Source organism: Oenanthe melanoleuca, chromosome 4A, assembly GCF_029582105.1.
Source record: "Oenanthe melanoleuca isolate GR-GAL-2019-014 chromosome 4A, OMel1.0, whole genome shotgun sequence".
Lineage (NCBI taxonomy): Eukaryota > Metazoa > Chordata > Aves > Passeriformes > Muscicapidae > Oenanthe > Oenanthe melanoleuca.
Window position 1 is genome coordinate 1917965 of NC_079338.1, and position 21949 is coordinate 1939913.

The window sequence follows — 21949 nt, forward strand, 5'->3', positions numbered from 1 at the left end:
CACCAGCCAGTCTGGCCTGGTTTGCAGAGGTGCTGAGCATTCCCTGGTCCCACTCAGCTCCTGGGGACATGTGAAATTAAAAGCTCTCAGCTCTGGCCTGGGCTCAAGATCTCATATCTCAGCCTGCTGCACCCAAATCCAGCCCTGGGAAGGTGGGACTGGGGGCTGCAGCTCTGTTGGAGCTGTGCTTTTATTTCATGCAAAGTGAAAGGAACACACCCTGCCCATGATGGTGCCCCTGGAGCAGTCCTGCACTGCCCAGGATGCTCCCAGGAATGTTCTCCCAGCCCACCTTGGCTCATTCCCTGTGCTCAAGTGGAGGGGGATGGTGGCATGAGGGACCTGAAATGGAGAAAACAACATTTGGAAATGACCAGGGGCTCAGGAGCTGTTATGGAAAAGCACATGGAGAGAGGGAATAAAGCCAAATCCCAGTGCTGTGGCATTATTGGGAAGGGGTTTCTGCACAGCACAGCACACAGGGAGGGTGGGATCACCTCCACTCAGACCCTGCTGGGGTGCTGAGCACACCACCACCCCTATCTCCCTAATTTGGGCATTTAAACCCAATCCTGCTCACATTTTGTTTGGTAAGCCTTGCTAAACATCCCCTGCAGGGGTGGGGTTTCCCACAGCAGCTCCAGTGTCACATCCCTGTCACACCCAACACCCAACAGGGTGAGCTGCACCCCATTCTGGCACCAACCCTCCTGGGAGGGACTGAAAACCCTCCATACCTTCACTATTTCCCTACATCTGCTTGGAAAATACAGCCCAGGACAACATCAGTCCTCTGGCAAACAAAAGGAAGTCAAAGGCAAACTATTTATTGCCAAACCCTCTTCCTTCGTTGTAAAATACTGCTTAATTTTATCCCTCAGGCATCTATTATCTCATAGCCCATATTATTTTTCCAGCTATTACTGCTTAATTTTCCCCCATCCAAAAAGTCCATACAGACACCAGCCAATTTCTGTCTTGGCATAATTGTTCAGGAGAAACAAGCAGCTGTTTCACTGGGGTCCTAAAAAATTGATGGGGAATCAATGCTTCTCCTTTCTCTGTCCACAAGAAATCTTGGAGGAAAATCACATCCTTGCTTGGAGTCTCTGCCACCAGCACTGTCACCCTGCCAGGGGACACTCCCTGATCCCTGCAGAGGGAGGAGGAGTTGGGGGGGGATCCAGCAGACCCCTCATTTACAGGGTGGAAATGTGGTGGAAAAAATACTTTTTTTTTTTTTTTTTTTTTTTTTAATAACTTTAAATAAAAGCTGCTGATTTTAATCAAAGCTTAAATCAAAAAAGTAAAACCTGTGGTTAATGGAATCTGCCAGACTGCTTCTGCTTCCCATTTCTGATAGAATTTGTTGGTTTGGTGGTTTGTTTTTTTTTTACCAACAAAGCTTCTGTGGGGACTCAAAGTATTTCACAAAATGCCAACACTGGCCATGCAGGTAAACACAGGACAGTCTCCAGGCACAAAATCCATAACCCTTGTTTTAGGGAGACTTTGGAAAAGTGATTATCAGCATCAGCTGGCACAGGAGGGACCAGCACACACCTGGCAGGGTGGAGGTCTGCAGGAGAGCCCCAGGAAAGCATCTCTGCTTCCCAGACTAGCAGGGGGCAGATAAAGGATGGCAAACAAAAAACCACAAAATTGCAAAATACTGTAAAGGCACCCAAGGAATGAGCAAGTTACTGGTGAATCTGTGAATGTCCAGGTGAGTCTGTGGGTGAGATGGACAGACAGCCAGGAGCCCCCTGGCCTGCACTCCCACCAGCACTGTCCTTGCAGGGATGTCACAGAAACATGGAATATCCTGAGCTGGAAGGGACACACAATCCCATCCTGTCCCCTGGAGCAGAAACAACTCTCCTGGAGCTCTGGCAGCCTTGGGACCATTCCCTGGGGGAAGAACCTTTCCTGATCTCCAACCTAACCCTGCCTGGCACAGCTCCAGCCATTCCCTGGGACAGGGATGTATTTCAGCCTAACTCCAGTTTGGGTTGAACATTTGCTGAACCACTGCTGACACCCCTTTCCCTTCAGACACAGCTGTTGATGGTAGTGCTGAGATCCTGGCTGCTTCTGGAGCTGACTTTTTGTGTCACCAAGCACCTGCACATCCAGGGGTTCCCTGGTGAGTGGGCAGGAAGGGATTTGTGATAATGGAGGGAATGGGAAAACATTTCTTAGTTAGGGATTATGGAAAAACCTCCATGGGCTCAGCATGTGGCTACAGGACAGAGCATCCCCCACATCCTCCTTCATGTTAACACTTTATTGCTGCTCCTGACAAAAGGCATTTTCCTTCCCATCCTGGCTTCAGATGTCCAATTAAAAAAGCAGCTCCCAAGAAAATGGGAAGCATCAGAGCTTTGCTCCAGCCTTGGGTGTTCCCAGAGCAAACAGGAACTGCAAGGAGAGGCTGGATGGCAATGAGTCATGGAGGCAGAAGGGTGTGAAAACAGGATGAATGGGAAGGCAATAAACCTGCAGTATTTCACCCAGGGACTCAGCTCCTGGACCAGCTGCATCCACCAGCACCAGCAGAGCCAGGGCTGTGCTCCCATCAGTGGCACTGGCACAGGAGGGGCTGTGGCCACGTGGGAGCATCACTGAGCTGTGGCAAGGACTCAGCATCCACCACCTCCAGAACAAGGGAACAACTCCAGCTTCCACCAGCATGGGGGAAAAGTGATGGGGCAAATCCCACAAGCAGGAAAAAAAGCTTTGATGGTGGGTGCAGCATTGAAACTGTCCTGCTCAGGGGCTCTGTCCAGGAAGGATGAAAAGGCCTCACCTGTCCTGGGTCTGACCTGCTTCAGGAAGAGGAACATGAGAAATATGTTTAAAAAGGAAAAGCTGTTCCCTGCAAAAAAAAAAAAAAAAAATCTGGGAAACAATTCAAAGAATCAAATCAGGAAAAGGTCACCCCCAAAACTCCCAGAGTACCTTCATCCCCCATTTCTCCTGGAAGCACAAAGCATGGCAGCTTCTTTTTGGGACTTTTTATCTACAAACAAATCAGAAAAGCATCACCAGGAAACAGAGATGGGAACTGCCTCAGTGCTTTATTTCCTGGAGCTCCAGTCCATTTCAGAGTCACTTCTTTCTCAGGAGGATCTCGACAGGTTCCTGCACCTCCTGCCTTCTCTGCCCACCTCTTGCTGCAGAGATCCAGCCACAATTTCACATGTGGCAAGACCAGCCATGCACAGGCTTTGCCTGCACATCATTGTGGCATTTCCCAGAGAGCTGGCACCTCCCAAAACACAGAGCTCAGTGACCTACAGCTTGGGCACAGGCTGGGAACAAATCCCACCACCCTCTCCCCAAAAAGAAGCAAATTCCCCATTAGAGCTGCAGCAAAGTCAGGCAATCAGCAAGAAGGAAGCTTTTTAAAGAGATATAACCCAGGATTTCTGTGTTGAAACACACGCCACAGATGGTGGAGCAGACGAGGATTAATTCATGAATCATATTTCTTAAATGATACAATCTCTCTTTTCACTTCCATACTTTCCCTTTTTGACTCAGAAGCAGGGATTTAAGATGCCCTTCCCAGATATGAATTTTGCATGAACAAACATTGCAGGAGAGAAAAAAAAACCAAAAAAAAACCCAACAAACCCACAACAGCAATAAACCAGAAAACCCAGATGTTTAAAGAGAAGTTCTCAAATGCAAGAGAAGGCACATCCTTGTCCATCTACACAAGAACATGTGTGGAAATACAATATATGCAAGCACAGAGCTGGGAATGGGGTGGGAAAAGCAACTCCCCACCATTTGGAGCTCACTCATGCTTCAGCCAGGCTTCTGAATTTCACAAAAGCTGATTTTCTATCTCCTCCTTCCCATCTCATTCACCACCCTCGCAGCTAAAGGAGAGCCTGAAGGCAAACATTTCTGCCAGTCAGGTTGTGCCTCCTCCAGCCCCCATCAATGCTTCCCTTTGGAAAATCCCAGCACAGGCAGTGCCAGGCTGCTCTCCAGGAAAAGCTCCTGGAGCTCAGGGGCTGCAGAGAGCAGGAGCAAGGCAAAGCTCGCTGCCCCTTGCACACAGTGGGGAGGAGAGAAGGAAATGACAGGAGAGCCCTTCAGCAGCAGGAGGCTCCCACATCCCAGCTCCACATCAGCTCCAGAGCAGCCAGAGCCACAGCACCCTGTGCACAGCCTCTGCCTCCACCCAGGCAGGAGCAGAGCCAGCACAACACTCCAAACTGCCCCTCCTGGGCACTCCCTCACCTCCCTTTGATCAGCAAAGCAGAGTTTCATTTCATTTTTTCCACTTTGCACACACAGCAGCTGTGTGTGTGCTGAACAGCTTCTTTACACAGCCTTGTACTTCCTATTGGAGCTTTACACACAGAATAAGAGTGGGGAAAAAAAAAATAAATCACTTACCCTTCAATTATTTCAACCTTTCCCTGCTCTGTGTGTGACGTGGGCTTCTCTTTTGGTTACTATTTCCAGATTTGGTCTTTGGGTAGGTGAATGGAAGGGGAGAATGACAGGAGTTGTATTTGATGAGGATGGAGACTGTAAAATAAAGAGAAGCATTTTCAGCACAGAGCAGTCCTCCCCTATACATACAGATCAGATTATATTAAATTAAATTAGTGACACCTACATAAATGCTTCCTACTGTTTTTATGCACACATACAAATATCACAACTGTCAAGGAGAATGCTGCTGTCAGTGATACGGCAGGGGGGAAAAAAGAGCAGTTTCTAAAATGGAAGGGAAAAAAAAAGGGAAATCTAGGCTAACAACCAGTGTTTGAGGGGCTGCAGGAGGGCCAGGAGCAGCTGGAACTGCCAGGGGAGCACTGGGAAGTGCTGGAGCACAGCACAGCATGGACAGAGAAATGCAACAGCAGCCCTGAGAAAACGCTCCTCTGCTTCCCCAAACACCACATCAGCCTGTGAGGAAGGGAGGAAGGAGCAGAGAGCTCCAGGAAACACAATTCCCCATCCCCTGGAACGAGGGAAGGGCTCCCAGCACGGGAAGGAATTAATAACGTGGTCATGGTAGCAGCAAGCACCCCCCTAAAAACCAGATTCATCTCCCACCATCTGCTTTAGCAGCAGAATTTCTGCTGAGTGGTTTCCCCCTGCCCAGCCCCACATATCCCTGTAAACAGACAAACAAACCATTTGGCTTCCTGCAGTCCTGGGGAACGCAGCTGCTCGAGCAGGGCTGACACTGTGCCAGCCTTGAGCTGCTGCCATCCCACCCCAGCCCCTGCCCTGCTCCTCTGCTGCCTCCTCAGGGCTTGGGGTGCCCCCAAAATCACTGCCCACTGAATGTGCCAGCCTGGGATCCTTAAAACATCCTTTGGTTGTAGCTGAGGGATGAGAGGAATTGACTCCTCCGGATGCAACTGGCACCTCCAGCACCTCCAAACACCAAAAACACCCCCCAAAAAAAAGCACATTTACAAAATCACTGCGAAGATGCCACGGCAGGCAGTGGAAAAAACCAACCCCCCGAGTCAAGGAGATTGTCTGCTTGCTTGGAAAAACACAAAGGTCACTGCAAGGAGTATATAAAAATACATGCTAACACTGAAGAGGTATAAACACAACACTAAATAATGCTTTTTATACCCAGCTCAGCATTTAACACGCCCAGAGGCCTTTGATAAATCCCAGGTGCCTGAACAAAGCAAGGAAGCTTTTTCACTGCTATTTAGCAAAACAGGGAAAGTAAAGCACAAGAGAATAGAACTGTTCAAGACATCAAGGACCCAAGCAGAAAGAAACAGCCAGGTCTCCACATCCAGCTCTTCCATAGCCAAATGCCCTGCCAGGCTGCTGGATGGAAATAGAAATACTATTGTTAGCCCCAAGCCATGCAGACTCATTAACATTTATTTTAGTGCTATAAAATATATTTTTAAATGCTTGAAGAAATAATCTGGAGGAAGTGCTAAAAGCTTGGAGGGTATTTTCAATGTGTCCCAGCTTTTCCAGGGAGATTTGAGACCTCCTGGAAAGACAGGGACTGTCCTGGAGGCTGTGGGAGCATGAGGGGACCTCCAGGTACCCAGAACATGCAATTCCCTGCTCTTGCTTCTGCTCCCACATTGTTCAGTAAGAGGGAAATCTAAAAACATTGTTGATTTGAATTACTCGTGGACAGCAGAACCCTCCAAGTATCATTTCCCACGTTTTTAATGTGTGTGGGTGTTTATATGCGAATAACACTTGGAAACAGAGGAACCTGATGCCTTGTGGGGTCACCTCCTCACCAGCAGAAACTCTTCAGCAGGACAAACCCTGCTGAGCACCTTCCACAGAGCATCAGGTCCTGATATCTCATCCCAAAAGTTCATGGGGACAAAGCACTGCAGAATTATCAGGAGAATTATCTCTATCCTTGTGAAGAGCAGCAGCCCCATGGATCCTCCACCCTCAGCAGAGGGGTTTGGGTGGGTTGAGAGGAGCAGTGGTTATTCCAGAGGGACCCACAAACACAGCCAGAGGTGTGGGAGAAGAGATTCAACAAAGAATGGGATCCAGAGGAACTCAGGGACACACAGTGCCCTGGTTCTGCCACACCCCCATGCATCAAGCATATGGAGAATCCACTTTATCTTAAATAAACACTTCATAACACACCTCCTGTTCTCCATCTGACCCAGCCAGCCTTGGATTAAATAAAATAAAATAAATAAAATGGGAGGAGCCAGGGATGGAGAAGAAACAGTTCTCTCCCTTTTCCTTGCCCAAATGTTATTGGAGATTTCGTGTTTCACAGTCTCCCTGTGATTTTGGAGGGGGCTTTAATCAGTGTCTTGGTGGGGGAAACAAAGGACCAAGACCATCTGTGCAGGTTCAGTAGATGCCCCAAGCCTGGAGACAACACCTCCCCCAGTCCATGGGCTGGCACAGCCAAGATTTCAAGGTTTTCCCTTTGCTCTGCAGCTCAGAGGATGGCAGCCATTTGGGTGCCCCATCCTCAACAAAATCTGCACCAAGTTCAGAGTCAAAAGGAACATTTGCTGTACCAGAAAACCCACTGCAAAGCACAACCTGTGGCTGCTGGAGCTCAGAGCACTCAGCATGTCTCTGCAGCTCTGTGCTGAACCAACAGGCACAGCCACACTTGGAGCTTTGTACAGATCACACCACACACCTGGAGAGCTGCTCTGCCCTCCCTGCATTGCTTCCCTCGTGTTTTGATGCCCATTAAACTCCTTGTTTAGCTGCTTTATTCCAGCTCCTCGCTGCATAAAATCGCTCGTGCCGAAGCCGAATAAATAATGGCAAAACTTTCCCTGCAAAAACTCTGAGCTGTTATGTAAAGCAGGGAGGGGATCAGCAGATAGAGACAACTCAGAGGCAACCTGAGGGTTGGGATTCTGTGTCAGCTCCATACACAGGGGAAATAACCCTTTAATCCAGTGCAGTGTATTTCATTTACTGTAGTGTTATCCAGTTCGAAGATGTTATGAAAGGAATCCCTGGAGAGACTTAAGACTTCAAAACCAGCCTGAGTTTGAACTTAATTCCACTGTTGCAGAAGGCTGGAGCTGTGGAAGATGACCTTTTCCATACCTTGGATGCCAGGAGCCATCCTGCCTCATAATGTCACGCCAAATTAGAATATTCTCGTTTTGTTTTACTCGGGATTTTGTTTTGTCTTTTCTTTTTAATTAAAAGCATCTGTCACTGTTAATGAAGCAGGGGGGAAAGAGAAGACAAAATATCAGTAACACACAAAAAAAAAAAAATTAAAGCTGGTGGTGTCCAGAGAGATGGAGAGAGTCAAAAAGTTGGATAATTAACAGAGGAACTTTCACCTCCCCATGAGTCAGGAGCAAAGGATGCCCAGTGCCAACTCCTTGCTGCTCATCACCTGAACAAAACAAAGGGATGCTCCCCACACACATCCCCCAAATCCCACTGGCAGCAGGGCCTTGGGTGGTCTCTTCTCCAATAGGAAATGAGAGGGAAAATACTTCTGAAGTGCAAATCCCAAAGTTGTTCGGGTCTTGCCAAGGTTATCCTGGATGAAAGTTCAGAACTACTTGAAAAAGCCAAGCCACAAATCCATGTCAGTGGATCAGAAGCTGGTGGAACCCCAGGGATGAAGGTGTGTGGTCTCATCTTTCACCAGCTGCAGGAGCTTCACTACCCAGGGGGTATTTTTAAGGAACCCTGCAGGAATTCATTGAACAAGTCATGGAAATCCCAATTAAAGTTGTTCACTGCTGTTAGCTGCCTCCCTGGACTTTCCCATTTGGAGGTGAACCATAAAAGGCCAGTTTTCACTGGCTGCATCTTCCAAGTCAGACTGTGAGTGCAATTAAATGTAAATTTGTATTTTCCAAAAATAGGGTTCCCCCACAAAACACTAAATTAATTACAAAATGTATTCCTAATGTGAAATTATTTAGCCTGTTAAAGCGGTACAAACAGCTTTATTGGATCATTAATGGTTAGAAATGTTCAGTCAGCACAGTTGGAAAAAATGTAAACTAAATATGTCAGGGATACGTTGCTTTCTCCTCTCACTATTTTTTAATGTCTTATTTCATGGTAGATAAGTGAAAAATCTTTTTACCTGACTTAGTAAGAGGCTCATTTACTCATGCAAATTTAAAACCAAGTGTCATAATACAATGAAATTATAAAAACATATCAAAAAGGAGTTAGTGAGTCACTAAATTTAGCTCCTAATGGAGTTCAAGCTGGCTTATACAGTTGTGTGGTAATGGGAAGAGCTCTGGTGGTCTGTAAACACCAGAGCAGAGCTCAGCAACCATCCCCCAGTGCCTGGGGCTTCTAGAGAAGCCCTTTGGGTTTCCAGCCCTCCACACCTGAGGAAATCTGAGGGAAACTCAGATTTTGATCCCAGCCAAGGTGAGGGATACGAAATAAATAGATTTTAATTTATTTAACAGCATTAAATAATTAAAAGCCATCGCTGTGAGCTCAGGGCAAGCCCCAGGTTCTGCAGAGCTGCATCCCAAGTTCCAGCAGCAGACCTGGGGTGATCTGCAGGTGTGACCCTCAACACCCACAGGGAATTCCCTAATCCACACAACATATTAGTGCTGATGACTCGGTGGGCTGGAAGAGACTGAGCAACAGGAGGGCTTGGCTGGGAATGTGGGTAAATCCAAGGAACAAATTGAAGTGGTTGGATCTGAAACAACAGCAGCAATCTGGGTGCCAGGGCAGGAGCAGGATCCTGGCTGGGCTTTTTTACACTCACTGACAGTCCAAGGACAGCACTAACATGAAGTCTTTATGTTCTGAAACTATCTCATGGCAGGAGAAAGAATAGAGGGTGTAAGAGAAGAAGAAGTGAGGGACAAGGTTAAGAGATGACCAGTCCACCCAACAGAGCTCCAAAGTTCATCAAAACCAAAGCACCCGTGGGCAGGGTGGGGAAAAGAGGCCTCTGCAGAGAAACTGGCTTAAAATACAGGGAGGCAACTTCCTAAAGGTGAAAATGTCCCTGAAACACCTTTCAGTGCCTAAAGGGGCTCCAGGAGAGCTGGAGAGGGGCTGGGGACAGAGGGACAGGACACAGGGAATGGCTCCCACTGCCACAGGGCAGGGCTGGATGGATTTTGGGATGGAATTGTTCCCTGGGAGGGTGGGGAGGGCTGGGATGGAATTCCCAGAGAAGCTGTGGCTGCCCCTGGATCCCTGGCAGTGCCCAAGGCCAGGCTGGACATTGGGATTGGAGAACTCTGGGATAGGGCAAAACTGGGATTTTTCACACCACCAAAGGAAGAAATAAATAAGCCCAGTGCTCCCTGACCTGGCAGAAAATCAGGAAAATAAGGCCCTGTAAGGAGAAGAGGTGAGGGAAGGGATGGGAAAACATCTTGCTGCGTTAAGGGCTGTGTTAAAGGTTTGCAGCATCATCTCCAGACAAGCCCACTGATATTCCTGAACCCTCATCGATCCACAGGTCCAACCAGGAAGGAAAAATATCAGTTTTAGAAAATGTCACTGGCTGAGATGCAATAAACCCACCCTGTCCCCATGCACAGGTAAACAGAGAGATTTCCATGTGTGAGTGAAATCTGCCACAGAGCTTGGCTGTAACTACAAAACCCCTGACCTGTCCCTGTCTCTAACACTCCCAGGCTGAGACAAGGAATTAGGGAGATGTCCTACATAACTGCTTTAATTAATTTGTGAAATTTTGCACCTTTCTTGGAGGCGGGCGACGTGCCCCTCTGTGCTCCCTTGGATTGCCACCGCTCTCAATTTTTATTTTTATCCCGACTTCGATATGAATCAGGCTTTGCAAAAGACAAAACAACCCCACTTGTAATCATCCAGCATGCCAATTAAACTAAAATATACCCTGGAAATTAAAATTAAATGCCATATCTATGAAAAGCAGCAGACAGCTTCCTCAGAAACAACAAAAAAAGCCCATATTATAGGAGCAGGGCTGTGGCAGCCCAAAAGCTCTTCTATAACTTACTGCCATCCTTCACATCTGCATACTGGAGGTCTTCATCAAACTGGCTGTGTTTTTGCACGTTTATCATCAAGATTTATTGAAGTTGATTCCATAAATTTCATTGAGTTGTTCACTGCTGCTATTTGTTTCCAAGGCAACAAATGCACTTTGCCCAAGCTGCACAGTACATCACGATTGTTCAGGATTTGGGGGTCCCTGCCCCTGGTGCTGCACAGCACCAGCACCTCCCAGTGCCAGCTTGTTAACAAATTTGGGGGGGATTTCTGGAAAAAATAAAAAAATCATCCCTATTAGGGGAGAAAAATGTCAAATGAAGCAGGCTGCTGGAGAGAAGGTGGGATTTGTGCAAAGCCCCTGCTCCCATCTCATTTACACCTCGGAGGGCTGGAGGTTGAGAAATCCATTTGCAGGTTCAGGAGGAGCTGGAAGGTTCTTGCTGCACGAAATAATGACAGCCAGTCGCCTTCTTGTCATCCTTGTGCAGAAAGGGACAACAGAAGTGGTGAGGGGAATGGAGAAGAGGAGGATTTACAAACACTGCACAAGCATCTCCCTGTCAGCAGCACCCAGGAGCCACAGCCTGTGGCACAGAGAACTCACAGGCAGCCTTGGAAAAGTTCAGCTTGGGATAAGAAAAAGCAAGCACCAGCTGAAAGGAAGCATTCCCCAATTTCATGGTGTTTGAAAAGTGGGATCAATGCTGTCCTGGCCCCATCAGTGCTAGAGAAGCTCAGGAGCATCTCCCTCTGCACCACAAGGCACAGTGCTAATCCACACAGGATCACCAGGACATCTTGTAAATAAGTGACAGAGGCAAAATTCAGATGCAGCAGAGCAAGGCAAAAACCAGGTTCTGCTCCTCTGGGAAAAGCCTCCCACAAGAAGCCATTCCATCAGCATTTCTAAAAACAAAACCAATCTTGGGCACAGCGATGATGCTTCAACAGGACACAGCATTTTTCCAAAGATAATGAAGATATTTTTGTTTATCTGCCATAAGCAAATATCCAGGGCTGAAAGGAGGGGTGGCTGCCAAACTCAGCACACCAGTGCTGGCTGGTACAGACCGAGCTGGAAACTTCATGGTGTGAGTCAGGGAAGCCTGAAAACCATTCAACTCCCAAACCCAGTCACTGGAGTGCCATGTAGCTGCAGAGGAGACAGCCCCAATTATCCAGAGCACAGGAAGCTGCAATCCCTTCCCTTTCCTTTTTTTTTTTTAACAAAATTGCTCTTTGTTGAGTAGCACATTCCCTTGGATTCCCAGAGCGCTCCAAAAAGACAGCATCCCTGATGACAAAAGCCACTCGTTTTTCTGCTTTCAGCCTCAGAAACGTTAAAGGATTGTTTGCTTTCTAAGTGCAAGTCCAGATTTAAGAGGAATAAAGAATTTCTCTGGCAGGCTGGATCAATGATGCAGCAAGCCAAGCATGCGACCTCCCGCAGGGAGCCTGGGTCCGGCGCTCCTGGAAACAATAAAATAACCTCCCAGTGCTCCTGATCGACTGCACAGCGTGGCAAAGGGGGGGAAAACTCACTCCTGACCCTTGCTGCAAGGAGCCACCCCCTTCAGCTGTGTGAAGCCATGGACCACCCTCTTCCTCCAGGAATGATGCTGGAAACAGACGGTCCTTGCAGAACATCCCACGTCACTGAAAGCATGGCATGGGAGGATATTCTCCAGCCAGCAGCACAAAAGCAGGGAAGGGTATAAATAGCCTTTGAGGAGGGTGTATAAATAGCTGTAGGTAACATTTGTATGCTATAAAAACCCTTCGTTTTTGGCCCAGCTTTGCAAGAGTGAGTTTCCTTCCGTGGCACTTTGCAGAGCGGCTTCCCCCTGCCCTGCACTCACGGCAGGGAGAGGGCAGGGACTGCTCTGAACCCACCTCTGCACCCCTGGAAGAATGGCAGGAGTGAATTTCCCAAGGCCAAAAATTGGATATATTGGGTTAGATCCTTCTGCAGGCAGAGTGGGGTGGTGATTTTCATGTGCCTTCCTTCCCTAGATGTTGCCTGGCCACACATAGAAAACCCAAGATTACATGGCCACACACACATCTCATGCTCTCCCTTCCCAAAACAAATCCTGCCTGCCCCCTGAAGTGGGAATGGCTCCAGGCTGGGTGAGCACAGGCTGGTGACAGTGGCACCTGCCACCATGCCACCCCTCTGCCTCCTGCCGCCCACCAGGGCCATTCTTACCAACCAGCACAGGATAAAAATGCTCTTTAAAAGGCCTTATTTTCCTCCCAGGCTATTTGCTGGCAGTGGGTTCACACAGCCAAAGCAGTGGGAATTTCACAGGCTGACCAGCTCAGCACCAGCATCCCCAAAGATGCTCCAGCCCAACCCCATCCACAGAGCCACAATCCCACCTCCCAAAACCCCTGCTGAGAGCACAGAGAAGGCAGGGAGGGAGCAGCCCCCTCCTGTGCTGCTGCCTGGGCTGCAGAACAAGGCTCGGGATGAGCGCTGGCAGCGCTCGCTGCCTCCCGGTGAGCGCTCCCCGCGGCGTGCAGGTGCCTCCTCGGATGGCTGATTGCTTGTCAGCCTTCCCTGGGGGCTGGCAGCGAGCCTGGGGCCAGCTCTGCAGCCAGGGGGTCACCCCACGGACAGCCACTCCTCCAGAGGTGCTCCCAGAGCTGCTGCAGGATGGGGATGTGGCACAGAGAGGCTCAGCTGCACCCCAGTCACCCCATGGAACAGCCACTCCAGAGGTGCACTGCTGCAGGATGGGGATGTGGCACAGAGAGGCTCAGCTGCATCCTCAGTCACCCCACAGTCACTCCAGAGATGCTCTCAGAGCTGCTGCAGGATGGGGATGTGGCACAGAGAGGTTCAGCTGCACCCCAGTCACCCCACAGTCACTCCAGAGATGCTCTCAGAGCTGCTGCAGGATGGGGATGTGGCACAGAGAGGTTCAGCTGCATCCTGGGTCACCCCACAGTCACTCCAGAGATGCTCAGAGCTCCTGCAGGATGGGGATGTGGCACAGAGGCTCAGCTGCACCCCTGGGTTGGATCTCCTGCAGGATGGGGATGTGGCACAGAGGCTCAGCTGCACCCCAGTCACCCCACAGAGGATGGGACATGTGGTCCCAAATGCCTCTCCAGGGAGGACCAATGTGATGCCCCAGCCAAAACCTGGCACAGCAGGAGAGCTGCAGAGTGGAGCTGTTTAAAAAATCCCTGTTGAATTTGTCCATTGATTCATTGAGGCCAAAATGTTGTGCCAGGAATGTCCTGGAAACCCCAGACATGCAGAGCAGCTCACAGCATCACCTCAGGCAGAGAGACCTGGGTCCAGGACCCTGCTGTGTCCAGTTCCCACCAAACATCATCTCCCAAACTCCAGGGGCAAAGCCCAGGAAGCAAAATCACTGGAGCAAAACCATCCCAGGGTGTGGAGCAAAACCATCCCAGGGTGTGGAGCACCACAAAAAGGCACAAGTGTCTGGACAAGCCTCTACAAAGCAAACAAATCCAGCCTGTCAAATCTGCAGCTCCACTGGTAACAGCAGCTCTCCCAGTCCCATGTTCTCCAATAAAGCTGGAAGCACAGGGTTCCTCTGGAGAATCCCAGCATCCTCCAGATCAGCAGGTAGTTTGGCTTTTTTAAACTTTGCCCAAACCCTGTTTTAATTAATTTTGGGCACAGGGTGTTTCCCCATCTGGATTTGATCCTCCAGCTGAAGCTCTCCATGTGCTGAGTGTCTATACCAGCAGGGACTGTGTGTATGTGTGGGAGAATGAAGGACCTAATTCAGGGCTATGGTGAGATGAAAGGAAAAACCTTAATTAAAATAAGTTTTAAAGCCCATCAAGATTTTTTTTTTAAATCTTATTCAGATTAGCAGCCATCCTAAAATTCCACTCAGACTAAAAGTGCTGCTTCCCTTCTGCCATTGTGGGCTTTGCACAAAAAGCCCTTAAGACATCACACCAACCTCAGAAAACAAAAACAGGACAGGAAAGCACATCTGACAGTAATAGAATTACACAGACTTCTCCAAGATTGCAAGTAATGTCCTTATTTTGTAAAAAACTTCCTTCTGCCCAACCCAGCTCACGATAAGTGCTGCTGGGAGCACACCACTATTCACAGAGGGTCCAAACAGATTTCCTTCATCATGGAATCCTGGAATGGTTTGGGTGGGAAGGGACCTTGAAGATCCTCCAGTCCCACCCTGGACACCTCCCACTATCCCAGAGCTCTCCAATCCCAGTGTCCAGCCTGGCCTTGGGCACTGCCAGGGATGCAGGGCAGCCACAGCTGTGAGGAGTTTCCAGGGAGGAAAAGGCTGGTTCACACAAGGTTTGGATGATAAGGACACTCTGGATTCTTCAGAGCCAGCAAAACTGAGAGGAACAACCTGACTGAGCAGCTCCAACCACAAGTTTTCATCTCAGCTTTGGGAGCTTTGTCTCAGAGCAAAAGCAGAGGTGGGGCAAGGACACATTTCCACAACAGGTTGAATTTTAAAGAAAAAAAAACAAATCTCTGCATGTTCACAACACTCACAAGTGATCCTGACAGGGATGGAGCAATGAGTGATCAGCACACGAGAAATGCAATTTAAAATCACAATTTCCCAGTCCCTGACTCTGCTCCCACCACTGTTTGTGACCCCCAGGCATCCCCCAGCACCTCCAGGAAAGGATTTTTTGAGGAACACCTGCAGAGCTACAGCAACAATCTCACACAAACAACAAGGACAACAAGGAGCGAGCACAGAGAGTCTCCCTGCCATAATTCCAATTAACAAAACCCTATCAAAGGTAATAAAAATCCTTTGTGCTCAGAGATTTCTCCAGCAACACCAGTCCTGACCTTCCAATCACCCAGCTGCCCTCCAGCCCCAGAGCACAGGATGGGATTTGGATGCTTGCTGTGATATACAGGGAAGAGGAAAAACAGCATTTCCAGGCAAACCATTTGACAGATATTTGTTCTCAACTCCACAGCCAGGGCATTTACCTGTATTGCATCCCAGGTACCAGCAGTTTGATATTGAGTTTGCTTTAAGAAAAAGAAGAACCAAATTGATTTCTTGGGAGGATAAACTCGCAGCTAAAGGGAAAAAACTACAATTACACTTTTCAGCCATGAAAAGTAAATCAGATGGTGCTGAAATCCCAGCAGAAAACACAGATTAATTAAAGTCTGCACTTTCTAAATCTGTTATTCAACTAAACACAGCTGTTAAAAAAATGATGCCTTGCTGTAATTTCCATGTACATTCATACCACTGAAATACTGCAAAAAACATTATTAAGTGTGTTCAGTGGCTGCTGGAGTCAAACAGCAAAATAAAGCACATATATATCTTTAATTATGAAAAGGAACTGCTTTCTTTAAAAGAAAAAAAAAATTATTTGGGGTGCTCAAATGCTGCCTCCAGGGATGGGATGGAATTTATTGGGACCTTGAGGTGGAGCAAAGCAGCAGCAGGGTGGGAGCTCAGGGTGCTGCCTCCTCCTGCATCCATCAGAGATCCCAGCTCTCCTTCTGCTGCAAACCCACTTGTACTTCCAAGTGCCTTTGGCCATCTGTCCATCACAGGCAGTGCTTCCCAATTGCACTGATTTCATTAACCCCAATATATTTTAAGATCTTGCACAGATTAAAAAACCAAACCCTCCAAGTCACCATCAAGGCTCAATCTGAGCTCTTTGGAGAAACTGGGGACTTGGGTGGGACCTCAAAGGCACTCTGCAATTCAGCCCAGTCAGGAGAAATTTCCTCCCCAGCCCCACCACAGCTGTGCCTCCCCCATGGAAGAGAAACCAACACTTGAACCTCACCCCCTCTGCAAGGGGGAGAAGGGATGGGGTGTCTCCTAATCCCTCTGAAATCATTCCAGCTGGAATTAGGATGATCGAATACAGCCATATATTAATATATATTAATGTTGGCAAGAGCTCCTTGCCTTGATACCAGCCCAGAAAGGCTCCCTGGCAAAGTGACAGCAGTGCCACCAAGGTGACAGCAGTGCCACCAAGGCACACTCACAGGTACTGACACCTGGGGGGACTCAGAAACCAGCAGCTCAGAGCAGGGAGGGCAACCAGGCACCACCATCCCCAAGTGAGTCCTTATTTGCATCTAACCTCAACAAAAATTACCATCTTTTCATTGCCCTTCATCTCTTTTTTGGGATTTCTTTTGGTTTTTTTGCTTTTTTTTTTTTTTTTTGTTTTGTTTTGTTTTGTTTTGGTGGGTTTTTTCTGGTTATTGTTGTTGGGTTTTGGGTTTTTTCTTTTTTTTTTTTTTTTTTTTTTGAGGAATGCAAAATTGGATGGGAAAAATACATTCAAATGTAAGGAGATTGTGAAAAATACCTATTCTTAAACCATTCTGTCATCCCACAGCACACCTGGAGCTGCTGTCAGAGCAGGGAGGGCAACCAGGCACCACCATCCCCAAGTGAGTCCTTATTTCCATTTAACCTCAACAAAAAAATACCATATTTTCATTTCCCTTCATTTCTTTTTGTTTTTATTTTTGTTTTGGTTTCATTTTTGGTTTTTTGGTGTTTTTTGTTTTTTTTTTTTTTTACTTTTTTGGGTGTTTTTTTGTTTTTTTTTGTTTTTTTTTTAATGTAAAATTGGGTGGGAAAAAACACATTCAAATGTAAAGAGGCTGTAAAAAAAACCCCATTCTTAAATCCAGGGAGACCCCTGAGTGTCCTCCCAGCTGTGTGGGACAAGGAATGTGCTGAATAACCTGGGCTAAGCCACTCCTCCACTACTCTACAGAAAAAGACACTTTTCAGAAGGTTTTACTGCTGCTGCTTTTGCATAAAACACCTCAGTGCATTATAAGTAATAATCTGCTTATTGTTACTCCATTACCTAATTTACCCAACCCCATCAGCTGTGCACCTTCTGAGAGTTCCCAAAATATGATCAACTTGGAGCAAAAAACAATTAAAACCCAGGTAAAAAAGAGGAGCTGCATTTTTCAGGGATGAGAAAGATGCTCTGGTAGCAAAGTACTTCCTATAATCTTCCATTACAGGGTGAAGGTTTTAATAAAGTGCAATAAAAAAAAAGCTCACATTTTGATCTTTTCCCAGAGCTAGACATGGTTTAATTAGCTTGATCTCATTATGTAAACTGGAGAGGAAAAAAGAACACCATTAAAGCAATATCCCACTGGCAAATGAGACAACCTTGACATCAGCTATGATATTTTCTTGGAGAACTCTCCCCTGCCTCTGATGCAGCTTCCACACCTTTTCCTCATCACCACACCTTTTTTCCAGCTGCCCTGCTCAATCCACTGGCATTTCTTGGTTTCTGCTTTCCCCCCAAGCAGCCTGGAAAATGCTATTAGTGGGGAAAAAAAACAAAAAAAAAAACCAAAAAGCTAGATGCTGTCTTGATTGTATTTAGCCCAAGATCATTCAGCATGCTCTTTAGAAAAGATCAACTGGAACTAAACGTTGCCATAATATACTCCATCTGTTAAAGTACAGACTTTTTATAATAACACATTCAGAATTCAAGAAGAAAAGCCAGAATTACAAACAAGGTGTCCATAATGAGCCTCAATATAATTATTAAAGCTGATAAAGTAAACCTGGGTTTCAATACAAGGAAGTTATTTGGACCTTAATGATAATGAAAAGTAAAAAAGCATCTGTAATTTCCACTGAAATGTATTTCAGAAAGTCAACTAAGTGCATGTCACTTTGTTAAGACTATTCTTATTATTGTGTTTGCACTGACAGCAAAATGCTTCTTAGTTCCAGCTCCTGGGATATATAAAAATATGATTAGAGCACTATAACAATACAACAATGGATTAATTTGCCCAAGCATTACATTTGGATCTGAAAGACTTTGATAATTTATTTTACCAACTGAAAGGTGGTTATTTTGGGATCCTGGCTCAGAACTAAGTAGTTCAGTGCAGCTTTTTTTTTTTTTTTTTTCTTTTTTATTTCAACACTGTGAGGTTCCAGTGATTTTCAGTGTTTGCCTGTAACCCTGAGCTTTTGTGCCAAGCCTTATCCTGGGATTTAGCTTGGGCTGCCTGCTCCAAAGGGCACCACACATCCCACAAAATAACCAGGCAGGGGTGATTTATCTGGTAAAGCTGCTACCCAAGGAACAGAAAATGATGTTTTTTGGGAGATGTTGAACAATCTTGCCTAGACAGGCAAGGAGAGCATAGAGAATTAATCCATGTTGAACAGTGAAGGTAACAAAGATGGACCAAAAGCTGTTGGGAAGTCTGGCCTGGAGGGCAGATGACAGAAAGGAAAATAATTAACTCATCTGCTGAGTGCCAAGATTAGCATGGAATAATCACAGATTATCAGCAAATTCAGGTGCTCCCTCTCAAATTAGAAGGGAATTAGAAAGAAGTTGCCATTTTGGCCAAAAACAGGAACCAGAACTATATTTTTTTCAACAAATCAAGGCCCCAAGAACTCAGTTCCAAAGGAATGGGGTCTGCAGAGTCAGGAACAGCACAAGGATCAGAAACTTTTCTCCAGCTGAGCCCCTTTCTGGATTATTGTTCAAGGAATATCCTCAACTCTTAGGCACTGAGACTTATCATATAGCAAATTGCCCAAATCTTGCATCAGACTTTATTTTAATCCTGAAGGAGATTTTTAGGAAGATTGAAATTCCCCTGCTCTTCATTTTCCTCCATAACTCTAGTTATTTTGCAGTTAACTTTTATGCTTATTTTTCAGTTTTACAAACTAAAATTTGGGCAAGTATAATATTCCATGTGCCCTTTTTTCACTTGAGGAGTAAAGCAGGCCAAATTTTCTTTTTTTTAGTTGTTTTGGTTTTTTTTTCCCAGAAGAGAGGTAAAACAATAATAGGGTCAGGACTCAGTGATGTGGCTCTTTAAAAGAGCCAGTGAAGTTTTCTGGAAGGTCTCATTCTCCAAGTTTTAATTAAAGTCATAAAGCTTATAAATGTTCTTTGTCAGATTTTCTTCCCTGGAGAGTTGGTGGCAGAAGCTCCTGGGTGAGGATTACAACCAGGATGTGCAGTTGGCCCCTGCAAATGGGCATCAGGGAGGAAGGAATGGGTCTGAAAAAATTTTGGAATTTTGTGTGGATTTGAGCAGCCTGAAATACTGTCTGGAATTCCTGTGTAATATTTTGTAAGGGGTTTGTTCCCTCCCCAGCTTCCAGCAGGACTGATTCACAAGGCAGGCAGTGGGATAGCATGGATTTGGGAAAAGAAGAGGAGGATAAAGGGTAAATGGAGCCTGTCTGTCTCCACACAGAGTCATCCTAAAACTTTTCCTGCCCTGCTTTCCATAGGGAACCACGTGAGCTTCCCATTCATTACTATCAGTGCCTTGGCAGATTTGGATGATTGCCCAAAGCTAATGTTGCCAGAAATCCAAAACATCACAGGGGTGATTCATCTGATGCCTTGACAGCTCTGGAGCTGGGCTGGGGTGGGGGGGAGACCCAAAAACCCAAATACCAGGGTGGAGGGATCTCAAATGCTGCAAAACTCTGTTCCACAAAAATCTGGGGCTGGAGAAATCTCACAGACCCTTCCAGTACCTAAAGGGGCTGCAGGAGAGCTGGGGAGGGACTCTGCACCAGGAACTGGAGTGACAGGACTAAGGGAATGGGTTCAGAGTGAAAAAGGGAAATTGGGGTTAAATATTAGATAGAAACTCTTCCCTGGGAGGGTGGGGATGCCCTGGCACAGGGTGCCCAGCTGGGTCCCTGAAGGTTTTCAAGGATGGGGCTTGGAGCAGCCTGGGATAGGAAGGTGTCCCTGCTCATGGCAGGGATGGGACAGGAGGAGCTTTAAGCCCCCTCTGACCCAAACCATTCCTGGCAAAGCCCTTCCCCCTGATGCCATTTAAGTCTTGTTTATACAGTGCTCGCTCATCCAAAGAGTTCACAACTGGAGAACAAGGGAGGCTTTGTACCTCCTTGCTCTGCTATGTTAAAAATTGATTTAGCATAATGGTTTCAAAGAGATTCAAATCCAATTTTGTAAATCAAAGCAGGAACTGTACTGACTCATTCCACAGCAGCAGAAAGGAACCTGCTGAATTCTGAAAACGACCTGGGCCTCTGGTAACACACACACAAACACAAAGTGATGAACCAGACAAACCCACAGCTTAATAAGCTGCTTTTTACTGAGTGCATCTGCTCTTCACATCTCTGAGAAGGGATTTTAGAAGCCCAGAATGGTTTGGATTGGAAGGGATCATAAAGATCATGTAATTCCAACCCCCCTGCCACGGGCAGGGACACCTTGCACTAGACCAGGTTGTTCCATTCTAAATCATCATCATCATCATTTCCAGATCTTCTCCAGATGTTTTTCATCAGGAGAAGAAGAGCAGGCAGCAGGGTTAGCCACAGGTAGCATCAAGGCAGCATCATCCAGCTGTCCTGCTCATTGTGGGGTACTCATAGCTAAAACAACAGGAGATCCTTTCTCCTCCAAGCATTCAGCACCATTCAGGAGTCACTTCTGCATTATTCAGTTCTATAAATGGCTTTCAGCATTAAACCTGATTTACAAAAAGAACAAAACAAAACAAAAAACAGCTCGTAAACAAACACAAATGGGCAAAATAAGATAAATTGAGATAAAACAAATGTGCTCTGCACATGTTCTAAGAACTCCAACACACAAACTACCTCCTTCAAGGAAAACACATTCCCTTTAATATCCTGGATATGCAGAAATAGCTGTAAAGCAAAAAATCCACACATTCAGGATCATTTATAGAGAGTCCCTTTGATGGTGATGGCATCTCCTGAAGCAAACACAGCCCCAGCTGCCAGAGCTTCATCCAGGCAGGACAGAGATGTTCTGCTGGCTGCAGACAGATCTCTGAAACAAATTCTGCCTCATTTCTTACAAGAATTTCTTACAGGAATCCTATCACTAATTCACATACAAACAAGCAATCTGAGCTTTAAAGAGCACCTGGAGCTCTGCACAGGCACAGGAGGAATTGTGGATATTCCAGCTCAAGTACTTCCATAGATAAGGTGGGGTTTGGTGGGGTCATTTAATTTTGTTTTCTTTTAGAGAGAAGATATTGACATTTTCCCTGGCTTTCTTTTCAATTCAACACTTAACCTTCTTTATGCTACTGATTTCTCACCTAAATCAAGATCTCTGTGCTACTACACAGAAATATTTTGTGTTTATCCTCAGCTCCCCAGCTCTACCACATCTATTCCACAAAATCCCCATGGAAAGATAAGGGCTTGTCCCAGGGACACATTTATGGGGATTTGGAGCCACAGAAGCAGGAGGTGTGGAGGGAGCCCTCATGTCACAGATATTATCCCAATGCATCTTTTAGAGCAATGAGAATGAAGCAGTCACAAATTTCCCATCTTAAAGGAATTCCTACAGAGAATGGCACACCTGGGGTTGGTGGGAGGAATCAGATCCACACCCTGCCTGGGGGTGCAGAAACAGGTAAAACCCAGATCCCAGACACAAACAA

The 21949-nt window shown here is 46.6% G+C and overlaps 1 protein-coding gene across 1 annotated transcript in view; it reads right to left on the minus strand.

Moving 5' to 3' along the window:
• The window catches only part of NEXMIF (neurite extension and migration factor), a 155354-nt gene that overhangs the window by 47211 nt on the left and 86194 nt on the right, over nt 1–21949 (minus strand). The window contains exon 2 of the mRNA XM_056491447.1: nt 4417–4551. The gene's annotated coding sequence lies outside the window, so the exon portion shown is untranslated. The remainder of the gene's footprint in view (nt 1–4416; nt 4552–21949) is intronic.